The sequence below is a fragment of the Mustelus asterias genome, chromosome 2 (assembly GCF_964213995.1).
Source record: "Mustelus asterias chromosome 2, sMusAst1.hap1.1, whole genome shotgun sequence".
Classification (NCBI taxonomy): Eukaryota; Metazoa; Chordata; class Chondrichthyes; order Carcharhiniformes; family Triakidae; genus Mustelus; species Mustelus asterias.
Genome location: NC_135802.1, coordinates 5,878,687 through 5,893,671, shown reverse-complemented (window position 1 = coordinate 5,893,671; position 14,985 = coordinate 5,878,687). Strand labels below are relative to the sequence as shown.

Here is a 14,985-nt window from a genome sequence, read left to right as displayed (position 1 = left end):
GTAGTACAGTTACATACAAGATTACATATATATTCGCAATGATCAAATATCAAACCTAACACTATAATTCATATAATCTTTACAAGTTATATTAGCTATTCAACCCGCGCGCGCCAGTCGTTCTTGCTTGCAGTCTTTGCCTGTGTTGAGGAAAGCATTTTTGTTAGTTCATCAATTTAATTACTTATTTGTCCCCTTGTATCTTTTTAGCTGTGTCCAATGCTTCCAGACCCCTTTCCTTCTTATGTCTATACAGGCACAGGTGTCTCCACTAATTATAACTTCATATGGCCCATTCCATTTTGGTGAAAACTCTGGTTTGTCAGGTAATGTCTTTACTCGGACGCGACTTCCCGCTGTTGGGACATCAGGGAGCATTTCAAGCTCTCTCTGTGCGTCTTTTAATTCCTGATTGTCATTTACCAATTTGCGCATCCCTTTTAGTTGGGTGCTTAGTTGCAGAACATATCTCCTGATTTTATCTTTTAGTGGACCTACATCGGTCCCACCTGTTATGATGCTTTCGGGTAATTGCATCACCCGTCCTGTCATTAGCTCATAAGGGGTTAATCCAGTGGTCCGGTTTGTGGTAGCCCTTAATCTCATTAGTATAATGGGCAATACCTCTGTCCACATTTTTCCCGATGTTTGTATGGCTTTAGCTAATGCATTTTTTAATGTTCTATTCATGCGTTCCACCATTCCAGAACATATCTCCTGATAGTTGTGAAATTGTGAAAAAATGTGAAATTTTTGTTTTATCCCTATTGGCATACTGTTTTACCACCTTTCTGGTGAAGTGCGTCCCTTGGTCCGAATTGATTTGTAGGGGTTCACCCCATCTCGGGATTACCTCTTCTGCCAATATCCTAGCCACCGTGGTAGCAGTACAATTTGTAGTAGGGAACGCTTCTACCCACCTGGTGAACTGGTCTATAATAACCAGACAATAAGTTTTGCCATGGGATTGTGGTAGTGGCCCTGTGAAATCTATTTGCAGATGTTCCCAGGGTCCCTTTGGTCTTGGCTGGTGTCCCATTTTAATTTTTATGGTTCTACCAGGGTTGTGTTGCGCGCACGTCACGCATCGGTGACAGTGTCGGGCTATATCTCTTCCCATTCCTTTCCACCACCATTCCTTTCCTATACTAGTTATCATGGCCTCTCTACCCACATGTGGGAGTCCATGGTGTAGTTCCAATAGGGTGTTTTGTATGCACTCTGGTGCTATTACCTTATCTTCCCATCTCCAAATGTTATCAGTCCCTTTGGCTGCTCCCTGTGCTTTCCATTTCTCCTTTTCCTCCCTTGGGGTATCCTCATGTAAGTCCCGAATATCTATTTCGTCTCCTGTCTGTTCTGTTGCTGCTATTGGCAGCTCGCCAATTGTCTCCTGTCCTAAGGCTAACTGTGCCGCCCTGTCTGCGGCTTGGTTCCCTTTGTAATTTAACCAGTCCGGGTTATCTCTTCCTGGCTCTTTCTGGCGCGCTTTAATTTTGATTACTGCGGTTTCTCTAGGTTTCTCGCTAGCTCTCAATAATGCCTCAATTCTTTGCTTGTGCTTAACAGGGGTCCCTCCTGTGGTTATGAACCCTCTTCTTCCCCATGCTGACATGTAGTCATGTATGATTCCGAACGCATAGCGACTGTCTGTATAGATGTTTACCGTTTTACCTTTAGGTAACTCTAGTGCCTGTGTGAGTGCCACTAGTTCTGCCACTTGCGCGGATAGACCTCCGTCAATCCTTCCTGACCTTACTGTCTCTAATTTGTCATTCACTACTGCCCACCCTGTTCGGGGTGATTCTTCCACATATTTGCGTGACCCATCCACAAAAAAGGTCTCCTCAGCTGTTATTAAGGATATATCCTTTATCTTACCCTCTTCCTCGTCCCTATCTACATCTTCACAATTGTGTGGCTCTCCTTCATCTAAAATCCCTTCTGCTGGGTTATTCCCTGTATCCCTTATTATTATCACGGACTTGCTTGGAGGTAGGAGGACAGCTTCCCACTTAGCCCTTCTCATGTTTGAGACTGACCTTAGTTTTCCCGTGTTCAATATTTCCACCAAGGTGTGTTTGGTGTGAAGGGTTATATTCCCTGCCATGATTACTGGCTCGCTAACCTTTACAGCCCAGGCGGCGCAATCCAAGGCGGCTATGCACCTTGGCAGTCCGGTGACTACCGGCCCTTCTGCTGTGGAATAATATCCTATGGGTTTCTTTCTGTCGCCATGGTCTTGTGTTACCACGGCGGAATAGAACCCTCCCTCATTACTACAGTGGATATGGAAGCCCTTATTAGAATCGGGTAATCCTAGTCCGGGGGCTGATATCAGTTCAGTTTTTAGTTTAGTGTAAGCCTCTTCCTGCTCGGGTCCCCATTCTATGGGATCTAAAGCTGGTTTTCCCCCTTTGACTAGTCTTTGTATGGGTTCTGTTAATTTTGCGAACCCTGGGATGAAACTCCGGCTATAGTTGAATAGTCCTAGCACCTTTCTGACCCCTCTTACGGTGACGGGTTGCGGCATTTGTTCTATTGCCTTCTTTCGGTCCGTTGACATTTCTTTAAGTCCTTGGGATATAAGGTGTCCGAGGTATAGGACCTGTGTTTTCCTGATTTGTGCCTTTTTGGGGCTCACCTTTAACCCTGCGGCTTTTAATTCATTCAGTACTAAATATAAGGCTTTTTGATGTCCTGACTTGGACTCTGAAGCTACCAGGATATCGTCTACATATTGTAGGACCGTACTACCCTCTGGCAGTTCTACTCTGTTCAGGATGTCACTCATTGCTCGATGGAATATAGCGGGGCTGTTGTGGAATCCCTGTGGTAAACGAGTCCAAGTGTACTGCTTGTCTCCCACTGTAAAGGTGAATTTGTCTTGGGATTCAGGATCCAATGGTAAGGACCAGAATCCGTTGGCTATGTCCAATACTGTGAATATTTTATGCTCCTGTGACAGTCCATTCAGGATTGTCGAAGGGCTTGCTACAATGGGGTGCAATTTGGACGTGACTTTATTGAGTCCGGTGTAATCTATCGTGAGCCTATAGCCTCCGCCAGGCTTGCTCACTGGCCATGTTGGGGAGTTAGTGGTGCTTGTGGTTTCTCTCAGAATCCCCCTTTCTACTAATCCTTTAACTATCTCCACCACAGCTTTCTCTGCCTCTGGTTTGATTGGGTATTGTCGGTGTGGCTTATGCTCCGGTCCCGGTACCTTTATTGGGTCCGTTTTAGTCAAACTGGTATCTAACTTTGTTTTAGCCCATACTCCGGGGACGGAGTCACAGATGGCTCCGAACCCTCCTGTTTCTAATTCCCAATTTCTGGTGATGACTGTGGCCACCGTAATATTTTCGAAGTGACTTGTAAGTTTCCCTATTCTCGTTTTCCGACCATCCTGTCTTGGCCGGATTAATTCTCCTTTTCCACAGTCTATCAGAATCTCATATTCTTTCAAAGAACAAAGAACAGTACAGCACAGGAAACAGGCCCTTCGGCCCTCCAAGCCTGTGCCGCTCCTTGGTCCAACTAGACCAATCGTTTGTATCCCTCCATTCCCAGGCTGCTCATGTGACTATCTAGGTAAGTCTTAAATGATGTCAGCGTGCCTGCCTCCACCACCCTACTTGGCAGCGCATTCCAGGCCCCCACCACCCTTTGTGTAAAAAACATCCCTCTAATATCTGAGTTATACTTCGCCCCTCTCACCTTGAGCCCGTGACCCCTCGTGAACGTCACTTCTGATCTGGGAAAAAGCTTCCCACCGTTCACCCTATCTATCCCCTTCATAATCTTGTACACCTCTATTAGATCTCCCCTCATTCTGCGTCTTTCCAGGGAGAACAACCCCAGTTTACCCAATCTCTCCTCATAGCTAAGACCCTCCATACCAGGCAACATCCTGGTAAACCTTCTCTGCACTCTCTCTAACGCCTCCACGTCTTTCTGGTAGTGCGGCGACCAGAACTGGACGCAGTACTTCAAATGTGGCCTAACCAGCGTTCTGTACAGCTGCATCATCAGACTCCAGCTTTTATACTCTACTTTTATACTTTCTTTTATACTCTACTTTTATACTTTCATCAGATCATTTCCCATTATTGTACCCTTGTTATTTTTGCACACATAAAACCTCATTGGTATATACAGATTATTTATCTCTACTAACGTGGTCTCGCTCAGGTAGGCGGGTGTTTTGTTCCCTCCTATCCCGGCCAGGTAAATCATTTTATTTGTAGTGGGTAAGGGTAGGTCGGTGACAGATTCGGATGCTCCTGTGTCCACTAGCATCTCACATTGCCTGCCCCCTACTAGTGCTGACACGTAAATCCTTCCCCCCTCCTTACCCTTGTGGATGGGGGCTGCAGACCGTCAATCTTGCTGACCCCGGAGGTCCTGTGGTTCCTCCAGTTCTGCTGTGGTCATGGATCGGGTCGGGGGTTTCCCATGCTTATTCCAACACACTGCTTCTGTGTGTCCATATTTATTACAGTGGCTGCAATGTTTCCCACTGTTCCCAAATCTGTTCCCTTTCCGTGGAGTCCCGCAATCCCTCGCAAAGTGTCCTTGCCGGCCACAATTGTGGCAAGTCAGTTTAGACTTTGTTCCTTTCCCATTACTGTCGGCTGCTACTCTTTCTAGCCTTGTTCTTGCCTGGGATTTCTCTTCTCCCGGTACTCCGCTAGCCCACTCTACCAATTCATCGTAATCTTGGGACATAATCACTCCCATTTTTAGGATGACCTGGTGAGCGCTGGAGAGTCCATCCTTAAAAGCCTGGATGAACGCTCGATCCCCTCGACCTGGGTTCCCTTGTCCTGAGCACACTTGATATACCTGGAACAATCGTTCCCCATATTCAGGAGCTCCTTACCCTTTTAACTGTTTTGTTGTGGTAATTCTGCTCCAATTAGTGGGAGCATTCCCTAATACCCTCTGAATCTCTGCTTTAAACTGGGTGAAGGGTGCCTGTTGGGCATCTATCTCCGATGTTAGGGCGATTGCATGTGTCCACCGTCCCCCATTATAATCCTGTGCTGGAGGAGCGGCGGGTCCACTTGCTACCTGCCTCCACTTATCCGCTGGACAGGCTGCCCTGACCAGCTGGTGTACGTCTCTCAGGTGTAATTGGTGTCTTACCCAGATTGTGTCTAATTCTTCCCAGAATTTAGTGTTTGCACTTCTAGGTTGTAATTTACCCAGGGAAGCCATTATCTGCTGTCTCTCACCTGGGGTGAAGGGTTGATAAGTTGCCTTTGGTCGCGCATTTGTTCCCCCTCGGGTTACCGGTGCTAAGTTGTGTTCTAGCGCTTCCCACTCCTCTAGGGGAGCGGTTGGTTCCTGCTGTGTGGATTCGTAAGGAGGTAGAGGAACAGTTTCCCCTCTCCATTGCTTCTCTTCTAATACCTGGTTTTGCTTCTCCAGTTCCCTCACTCGGGATTCTAATTCTCTAATCCTTTCTTTATCTTCTCTCCACTTCTTAGTAGAGGCGACTACTAGCTGAATTAGACCAGCTAACTGATGTGTTAACATTACTCCTATCTTCTTTGTCTTGTTTCTCTTTTCTTTATCTATCCACTCTCTCTGCTGCTCTAAGGTGTGAGAAGTATCCCAGCCATCCTTTTGCATTCTCTTTATTAACTCTTTCCTGTCTGTCATGTAAATTTCAATGAGGGATCCTGCAAGTCCCCTTTTAACTTCATTATCTGCCATTTCGCAGACTCCACTAACCCCGGCCATGATTACTTGCTAGTAAAGTGTGCTCTCTACCGTAGGGATTTCACTACCCCCGGCCACTATTACTATTCTAGCACCGTGTTTCACTACCGTTACAGGATTTCAAGTTATATGCACGGCTTCCACTATTACCACCTCGGCAATGTGCTTCTCCACCGGAGTCCGGTTTAGGTCAGAGTTGATCAAGTTCCTTTTCCGCCCCGCTTTTCACAACATTGACGGTACAGTTCCCAACTTTTCAAACTTTCATGCAATCAGATAACAACTCTGCGTTTGTTCGCCACTACAGAGTTTGATGTTAACCGACCTCTGCCACTTGGGCTTCACAATCCTAAGTGCCCTTGGTGTCTCTTGCCACACTTCAATCTCCTGACCTTCGTGTGGGAGATTCCTCCTCTTAACAACCGGTCCAAGGCAGGGTTTTGAGACCGGCACTACCTTGTCCTCTTTGTTGGTCAGCACAAGCAACAGTTACTTATCACTATCAGCAGTTAGTACTTATCACTATATCATATATAACAATACTTATTACTACAAATACCCCTTAAGTTTAACCCCTTGCAAACTGTATTCTTGACCTTGTCTGACTCTCTCAGATTCAGTGATCTCTACCCTGGCTCCGATCATGGCCAATCGATCTCACCAGTAATAGGATCCTGCCGACTACGCCAATTGTTGTGGGAAAAATGCCACTTGTGAGTCAGATTTGAAGGTTTCAACAATACAGTTTTATTTAACGAAGCTTCGTGGAGAAAAGGCACTAACAAGCAGCAAAACCTTCTCTCAATGAGACAATAGGAGCGGTCCATCTTTATACCCTTTACACAATAGATGGACCGGACATCTAGCCATTATCACATCATTGTAATCAAGTAGGTGATCGATCGTTAAACACATCAACACATCATTATAGACAGATACAGACATAAGCATGTTAACATCACATTGTCCTATGAATGGATACATTTCCTACGTCAGTGACTATCAATGACTTTAGTTTCGGTCTATTCATACAGTAGTTGACAGTAATTGGTTTTCCTGCAGTTATGTATTCCCGATCCCACCTGTAGTTAATCTCATTATCTATCCGTATTGTCCTTATCTTTAAGCCCTGGCTGGCTTCCTGTAGGATTTGATTCCTGCATGTTTAACTTTGGATAGCTGTCTGTCCTTTGTTTTAATCTCGGGTGGCTGTTTGTACTGAAAGTCAGTGTCTGTTTAATGTCTCTTTCCCAGGTGACTGTTTGTGTGCCAGGCCATCATCTTATGTGTACCCATCTGTATATTTTTCCTCCTTCAGCTAATGCCCCCCATACCAGGCAACATCCTGGTAAATCTTTTCTGTACCCTCTCCAAAGTCTCCACATCTTTCTGGAAGTGTAGTGACCAGAATTGAACACTATATTCCCAAGTGCGGCCTAACTAAGGTTCTATGAAGCTGCAACATGACTTGCCAATTTTTAAACTCAATGCCCCAGCTGATGAAGGCAAGCATGCCTTCTTGACTACCTTCTCCACCTGCGTTGCCACTTTCAGTGACCTGTGTATCTGTACACCCAGAGATTGATGATCAGCCAAGATCTGCTTGAATTGCTGAGCAAACTCAATGGACTGAATAGCCAATTCTCCCTATTTCCTATGTTCTTAAATCTCGTTATCTAAATCAGCATTGGGAGTGAATGCTTGTGAAATTTTAGGTCTATTTCATTCCTCATGAAGGGAAAAACAAAGGATGAATGAGCCTAACGGGAGATGAAACATTGAAGGCAGACCTTTCAGGAATGAAATTGGTGAATATTTCTTCACATAAACATTGATAAGTTTATTGAAAAATCATCATGGTGCCAGGTGCCAAATTGTAATGACAAATAAAACAAGTAATCATAATTCAAAACATAGTTATAAACAATTGGTAAAATGAAAATGAAGTATAAAATAATAAAAGAATTATGCAATTGTGAACATTTCACTGTACAAATAATTGCAAATATGCTGCAAAATGTACATCTCATTATAGAAAAATGGAAGATCTACTGAACACTATTTTGTCTAAATGTCCAAAATATCTGTAGATTATTTGTCAGGTGGAGTTCATTAACTTCTCAAACATTTACAAGAAATTCATGAGTTTTATAACGTACAGGATTTGTCTCGTAATATATATCTTATTTGCAGAATGATGTCTTTTCTCAGTTCCATTACAAATTTAGTTTTGTGTGGTTGTGGCAAGACATAGTGGCAATAGGAAGTGGGATTTGAGCATTTTCTACCTTTAAGCAAGGGAACAGTTATTCAGTAGTTTGGTTTTTGTCAGAGTGGCTCTGATATCTCTTACCTAGAATTGGTTTCGGTGCTTGTTTCTGAATACTTTCCAGCTTGTTCGCATACTCTTCAGTAAGACCAACATTCCAAACTGATACTGCGTGTTCAGCAAATGGGTCCAGCATAACTATTAAATGCAGTGAATATATCAATTTGAGATACAAAGAACAGGACAGCACAAGAAGAGGCGCTTCGGCCCACCACGTCTGTGCCAACACAGATGCCTCTCGCATCTAATATTTTCTTGCCACTACGTGGTCCATATCCCTCTGTTCCCTGCCTATTCATGTATCTATCAAGATGCCTCTTGAGCATTGTTATAGAATCTGCTTCCACCACCTCCTCTGGCAGCGCATTCCAAGAATTCACCACCCTCTTTATGGAAAAACTTTCCCTTTGTATCTCTTTTCAACTTTCCCCCTCTCACTTTCAACCTATGCCCCCGAGTAATTAACCATTCGACCCTGGGAAAAAGTCTCTGATGATCCACTCTATCCAAGCCTGTCATAATCTTACAAACCTCTATCAGATCCCCACTCATTCTCCGATGCCTTCATTGTCCATATCCTCCAAACGAGGCAACATTCTGGTAAATCTCTTCGTCACCCTTTCCAGTGCATCAACATCCTTCCAGTAGTGTGACGACCAGAATTGTACACGATAGTTCAAATGCAGCCTAACCAAAGTCTTATACAGCTGCAACATGATTTTCCAATTCCTATACTCAACGCCCCGACTTATGAAGGTCAGCATGCCACACGCCTTCTTGACCATCTTGTCCACCTGAGTTGCCGCCTTCAGGGAACTGTGATTCTGCACGCCTAGATCTCTCTGTATGCTAATATTTTTAAGGGCGGTACCAGTCACTGTATACTTCCCTTCTGCAGTAGACCTTCCAAATTGCATCACCTCACATTTGTCTGGATTAAATTCCATCTGCCATCTTTCGGCCCAGGTCTCCAGCTGATTTATATCCTGTCAGAGGATAGTCAGATTATATTTGTCAGAGGATAACTCTGACAATCCTCACTATCCGTTACTCTCCACATTTCTGTATCATCTGCAAATTTACTAATCGGACTACCTACATTTTCTTCCAAATCATTTATTTATGTATATTACAAGCAACTGAGGCCCCAGCACTCATCCTTGTGGAACACCGCTTGCCATAGACCTCCAGTTAGAAAAGTACCCTTCCACTGCTACTCTCTGCTTTCCGTGCCCAAGCCAGTTTTGTATCGAAATTACCAGCTCACCTCAGATCCCATATAACTTCACCTTCACCTTCTATAAGAGCCTGTCATGAGGAACCTTGTCGAAGGCTTTACAAAATTCCATGTATACAAGCATCCACTGCCCTGCCCTGGTCAATTTTTCTTGTCACTTCCTCAAAGAACTCAATCAAGTTTGTGGAACACGACCTCCCCTTCACAAAACCATGCTGCCTATCACTAATAAACTCTTTCAGATGTGAGTACATCCTGTCCCTAAGAATCTTCTCCAATAACTTCCCACCATTGATGTAAGCCTCACAGACTTGTAATTTCCCAGATTGTTCCTCTGTTTAAGAAGGGCAGAAGAGAGAATGTTAGCTACTCTCCAATCCTCTGGTATCTCGCCCGTGACTAAAGAGGAAACAAAGATTTTGGCCAAGCCCCAGCAATTTCTTCCCTTGCCCCTCACAGTATTCTGGGGTAGACCCTATCTGGTTCTGGTGACTTGTCTACTTTAATGTTTTTCAACACCTCCAATACCTCCTCCCTTTTTATTTCAACATGCCCTAGAATGTCAACATCCTCCTTTCTACACTTGCCATTCACCACATCCTTCTCCCTTGTGAATACTGATGCAAAGTACTCGTTAAGGACCTCATCTGGCTCCACTCACAAACTCCTTCCATTGTCCTTGAATGGACCTACCCTTTCCTTAGCTACCCTTTTCCTCATACACACAAAAAGCCTTCGGATTCTCCTCATTCCTGCCTGCCAAGGACATTTCATGGCCCCTCTTTGCCCTCCTAAGTCCGTGTTTAAGCTCTTTCCTGCTGTCTTTGCATTCCTCAAAAGCCTTATCTGTTTCAATTTCTTGAAATTTATGTATGCCGCTGCCTTCTTTTTCACTAAGCTCACAATCTCTCTCGTCCTCCCAAGGTTCCCGAATCTTACTACCTTTATCCTTCACTTTTGCAGGGACATACTTGTCCTGAATTGTTAACAACTGATTTTTAAAAGACTCCCATATATCGGATGTGAATTTACCCTCAAACAGCCACCCCCAGTCTACGTTCCCTAGCTCCTGCCTAATACTGTCATAGTTAGCCTTCCCCCAGTTTAGTACTTTCACTCAGGGTCTACTTCTATCCTTTTCTATAAGATGTAGCACATTAAGTATTATATTTGCTCTATCAAGCACTTCACAAACTTGGTAATCCCATTTGAGATCACTTTGAATGTAGATTCCTAATAGTTTAATAGATGCTTGTTGCACGGTGTCATCTAAATCTGGCTTCTCTAACCTGTGACCTGGCCTGCGAAGCCTCTTTATTATGGCCTGCAAAACAATTGTTGAAAATACTGGTAAGACAGTCAGAGTTTGAAGATTTCTGCAGGGGAACTCCTCCAGTCACAGCCTATTTCTCTCTCAGTGGGGCATTTAACACCCATCGCACGGTGGTTAACACTGCTGCCTCACAGCGCCAGGGACCTGGGCCCTGTCCCTGGCTTCAATTCCCAGCTTGGGTCACTGTCTGTGCGGAGACTGCACATTCTCCGCATGCCTGCATGCGTTTCCTCCGGGTGATCCTGTTTCCTCCCACAGTCCAGAAGTGCTGGTTAGGTGCATTGGCCATGCTAAATTCTCCCTCAGTGTACCCAAACAGGCGCCGGAGTCTGGCGACGAGGGGATTTTCCACAGTAACTTCATTGCAGTGTTGATGTAAACCTACTTGTGACACTAATAAATAAACTTTAACCATCCCAGTTATTCAGAAAACCTCCTCCTTATTGAACTGCTGCACATTCTGTGGTGAAGGTGGGAGGTTTTTTAAAAATTCACTCATAAGATGTTTGGTTGGGTGTTTGCTGGCAAGGTCAGCATTCATTGTCCTCAACTAGGCCATTTCAAAGAGCAGTTGAGCTTAATTCAGATTGCAGTGGCTCTGGGGTGACATGGGGGCCAGACTGAGTAATGGTGAGAAATTTTCTTCCATGAAGAATGTTAGTGAGTCAGATGGGCTTTTACAACAGACCTGTAGTTTTATAGACACTATGCTAACTTTTTATTCCAGATGTGCAAGCTGGGATTTGAACTCTTGTCTGTGAATCATTAGTTCAGGTTTCTGGATTACTGGTCTAACAACAAAATACTATGCTACTATTACCAGTAAGTGCTGTCAAAGAAACGTTGATGAGTTGCTGCAGTGCATTGTATGTCTGGTTCACACTGCAATCTCAATTTAAAAAACCAAAGGTCTGGAAATGCTGCAACAAGTCAGACAGCACCTGTGGAGGGAGGAAGTCTCCTGAGCCTTAGTCAAAGTTAATGTGATCTGAAAACACTGACCTTTCTCCTCCACGGGTGCAGCCTGACCTATTGCTTGTTTCCAGAACTTTGTGTTCTTATCACTGAAGGGAGCACTCAGTCCAAAGGTGCTGCAGATAGCCCAGAGAAAGATGAGATAGTGTTCCTGAAGCTCACGCCAGGACAAAAGGCCAAGGACATAGGGCGCCAGAGTGTGGGGCGGGGGTATTAAAGCAGGGAACTTGGGTCCAGGGCTGTACAAATTGCTTTGCTGTAAAAAAGAGAGCAAGTTGTTCAACATCAATAGCTGCTTTCTGAATTGACAGATTATTTAACTCACAAAAAGGTTTGATAATCAAAGCAGCTCTCAGTGGACTGTAAATAAAACCTATTAATCTGGAGTTGACATTGATGGGAACAGCAGAAGATGTGGTGAAGTACAGTGAGCTCTGAATGCTCCACACCAGTGACAGTGCAAAAGCACTAAGAATTTACAATTCTGAGCAGCAGGACTGAAGACGAGTCAGGTCTCTGCTTCTGTTTTACTGATTTTGTCAAACGGTGAAAAGGTTTCCTTCAGTGACTGGTACTGCTGCTAGGTTGACTTATTAAAGAACAACTTGCATTTAACTATTGCCTTTCACAACCTCAGGACATCCTAAAGTGCTTTGTGACAATTAAGTACTTTTGAAGTAAAGTCTCGATTGGAAAGTGGAAAACACAGCTGCCTGTTTCGACACAGCAAAGACCCACAAACAGCCACATAATAATAGCCAGACAACATGATTGACTGATGTTGTTGGTTGAGGGGTAAATAGGACACTGGAGCGAATTCCTCTGCTCTTCAGAGAAATTAGTGGCTGCGGGAGCTTTCTCATGCGTCACAAGAGGGAACTTTGGCCTCCAGTTCAATGTTTTTTACACAGCGAGTAGTGGGTGCCTGAAACTCATTGCTGGGGGAGGTAGTGGAAGCGGATACGGTAGTGACTTTTAAGGGGCGTCTTGACAAATACATGAATAGGATGGGAATAGAGGGATATGGTCCCTGGAAGGGTAGGGGGTTTTAGTTAAGTCGGGCAGCATGGTCGGTGCAGGCTTGAAGGGCCGAAAGGCCTGTTCCTGTGCTGTAATTTTCTTTGTTCTTTGTTTTATCTGAAAGACGGTGCAGTACACCCTGGGCACTGCACTGGAGTGTCAGCCTCGATTATGGGCTCAAGTCTTAATTGGGGCTTAAATCCACAAACTTCTGATTCGGTCTTTCTTTTAATGACTTGGGGAAAGCAATGGAGACATTTGCTAACTGGCTTGGTCCATTGTGTTTCCCTAGCCGTAGGAGAATTTCTGTAAGTATAAATGGTTGTCACATTAAGGCGTTCAGGACTGTAAGGGTTAATGTACAGCGGTAGAAACAGGAGTGGGAGTAGTAGAATGTAACAGAGGTCGGCATGAAGATCACATCTGGTCAGATCTGTGTCCTTTATGTGTATGTGTATTATATAGTTATGTTTTAATGAACAGTTATTGTTCAATCATACAAACCTCTTGGAAACTAGAAGCAGGAGTAGGTCATTCGGCCCTTCGAGCCTGCTCCGCCATTCATTTTGACCATGGCTGGTCATCAAATTCAATATCCTGATTCCGCCTCCTCTTCCCCCCCCCCCCCCCCCCCCCCCCATATCCATATTATATCCAGTAATTCCAATAGCTGTCAACATAATTGTCAGACAAGGAATAAATTAATCTTCTGATAACTTTGAAGAGGTCACTTTGACACTTAGTTTAACCTGAGAAACAATAACATTTTACAATGAGCAAAATTTAATGAGTCCAAAAGCATGGGGAACCCGTAGACTCTTTCATAAATACGTTGTGCAAATTGGCTGAAGATTGTAACTATGATGACCTTAAGTCAAAGCTCATGAGAGACTGACAGTAGTAGGAGTGGCTGATGATGCTCCACTCTAAGGCAGATCTGACTTTGGAAAAAAACCATCTGAATCGCCAGGTAATTGGAAGTCTACCAGCAAAATCAGTCTATTTTGCTTGGTGAAGTTAAATCAGCGATACCCAAGCTAAACGCAAGATGGTGGCAGACCATGTCAGCACTGTGGTGCCAAAAGACCTCAAGTGTGAGCAGTGTCCAGCAGTCCTGTGTTTAAGTTTATTTATTAGTGTCACAAGTAGGCTTACATTAACACTGCAATGAAGTTACTGTGAAAATCCCCTAGTTGCCACACTCCGGCGCCTGTTCAGGTACACTGAAGGAGAATTTAACATGGCCAATGTACCTAACCAGCACATCTTTTGGACTGTGGGAGAAAACCAGAGCACCCCAAGGAAACCCACGCAGACACGGGGAGAATGTGCAAACTGCACACAGACAGTGACCCAAGCCGGGAATCGAACCCAGGTCCCTGGCGCTGTGAGGCAGCAGTACTAACCACTGTGCCACCGTGGCGCCAGTGCCTTCACTACAACTGCCGGGGACACTGATATCTCAACTGGGACTTCTGTTTAGAATTGTCTTCACTCTTTGCAGACACAGTTATTCCAGTTCCTTTACAGACAGCAGGAAATACTCTTTGGTCAGACCAGCGAAACCTCCAGATGGGCACCAACATTCTTAAAGCAGAAGATATGGAGCAGGAGCAGCAGAAGGTTAAATCTGAACTTCAGAGTCAAAGTGCTGCTGTCATAGGTCAAGGAAAAGATTTAACAACAAAGCTGGGGCTTCAAGCTCACATGCACAACATAAATTTGATCCTGGAGCAGGAATGAAACAACCACCAGCTCACCAAGACAAAACCCGGGGAAGAAACAAGAGTGCAGCATTAGAAGCCAAATTGCAGCTCAAGGATGAGGAATGAACAAAGATAAGAAAGGTAAACCATCAACTTCCAGGAATAACATGGCGGGCCCATCGCATAAAGAAAACCTGAGTCCACGTGAATGGAACCGAACGTTCACTCTGGAAGCAGAGGAGATAACTCCATTGTATCTGGCCACGCAAGACATTATTGACACAAAAAATAAATCACTGAAGAGCTCCAGAAACAAACTAAATGTTGAAACTCAAATAATTGAAATACCAATTGCCACACCTTCAACTCTAGACCACCAAAGTCAGCCCAAAGAAGTTGAGGCTACCACTGCTCCAAACCTGAAAACAATTAGATCTGGAAGCGTTGTAAAGTCTCCAGACTGAGTCGGTAAAGTCAGAGACTCAATGCGGGGAGGAGAAGGGGTAGCATGTAAATATTATGAAAATATTTGGGTAAAAACTTGGGATGGCTGTGTGGTATTAGGCTATACGGGTTAATGTGGAACTGGGGAAATAGTACTGGCCACATTACAGAATGTCACAAGGGAGTATAGGAGAGCAGTATGGTTGGTAGAAGT

The 14,985-nt window shown here is 44.4% G+C and overlaps 1 protein-coding gene across 2 annotated transcripts in view; it reads left to right on the top strand.

The window, feature by feature from the left end:
* The window catches only part of adck5 (aarF domain containing kinase 5), an 85,098-nt gene that overhangs the window by 12,707 nt on the left and 57,406 nt on the right, over positions 1 to 14,985 (top strand). The gene's annotated exons all lie outside the window — the stretch shown is intronic.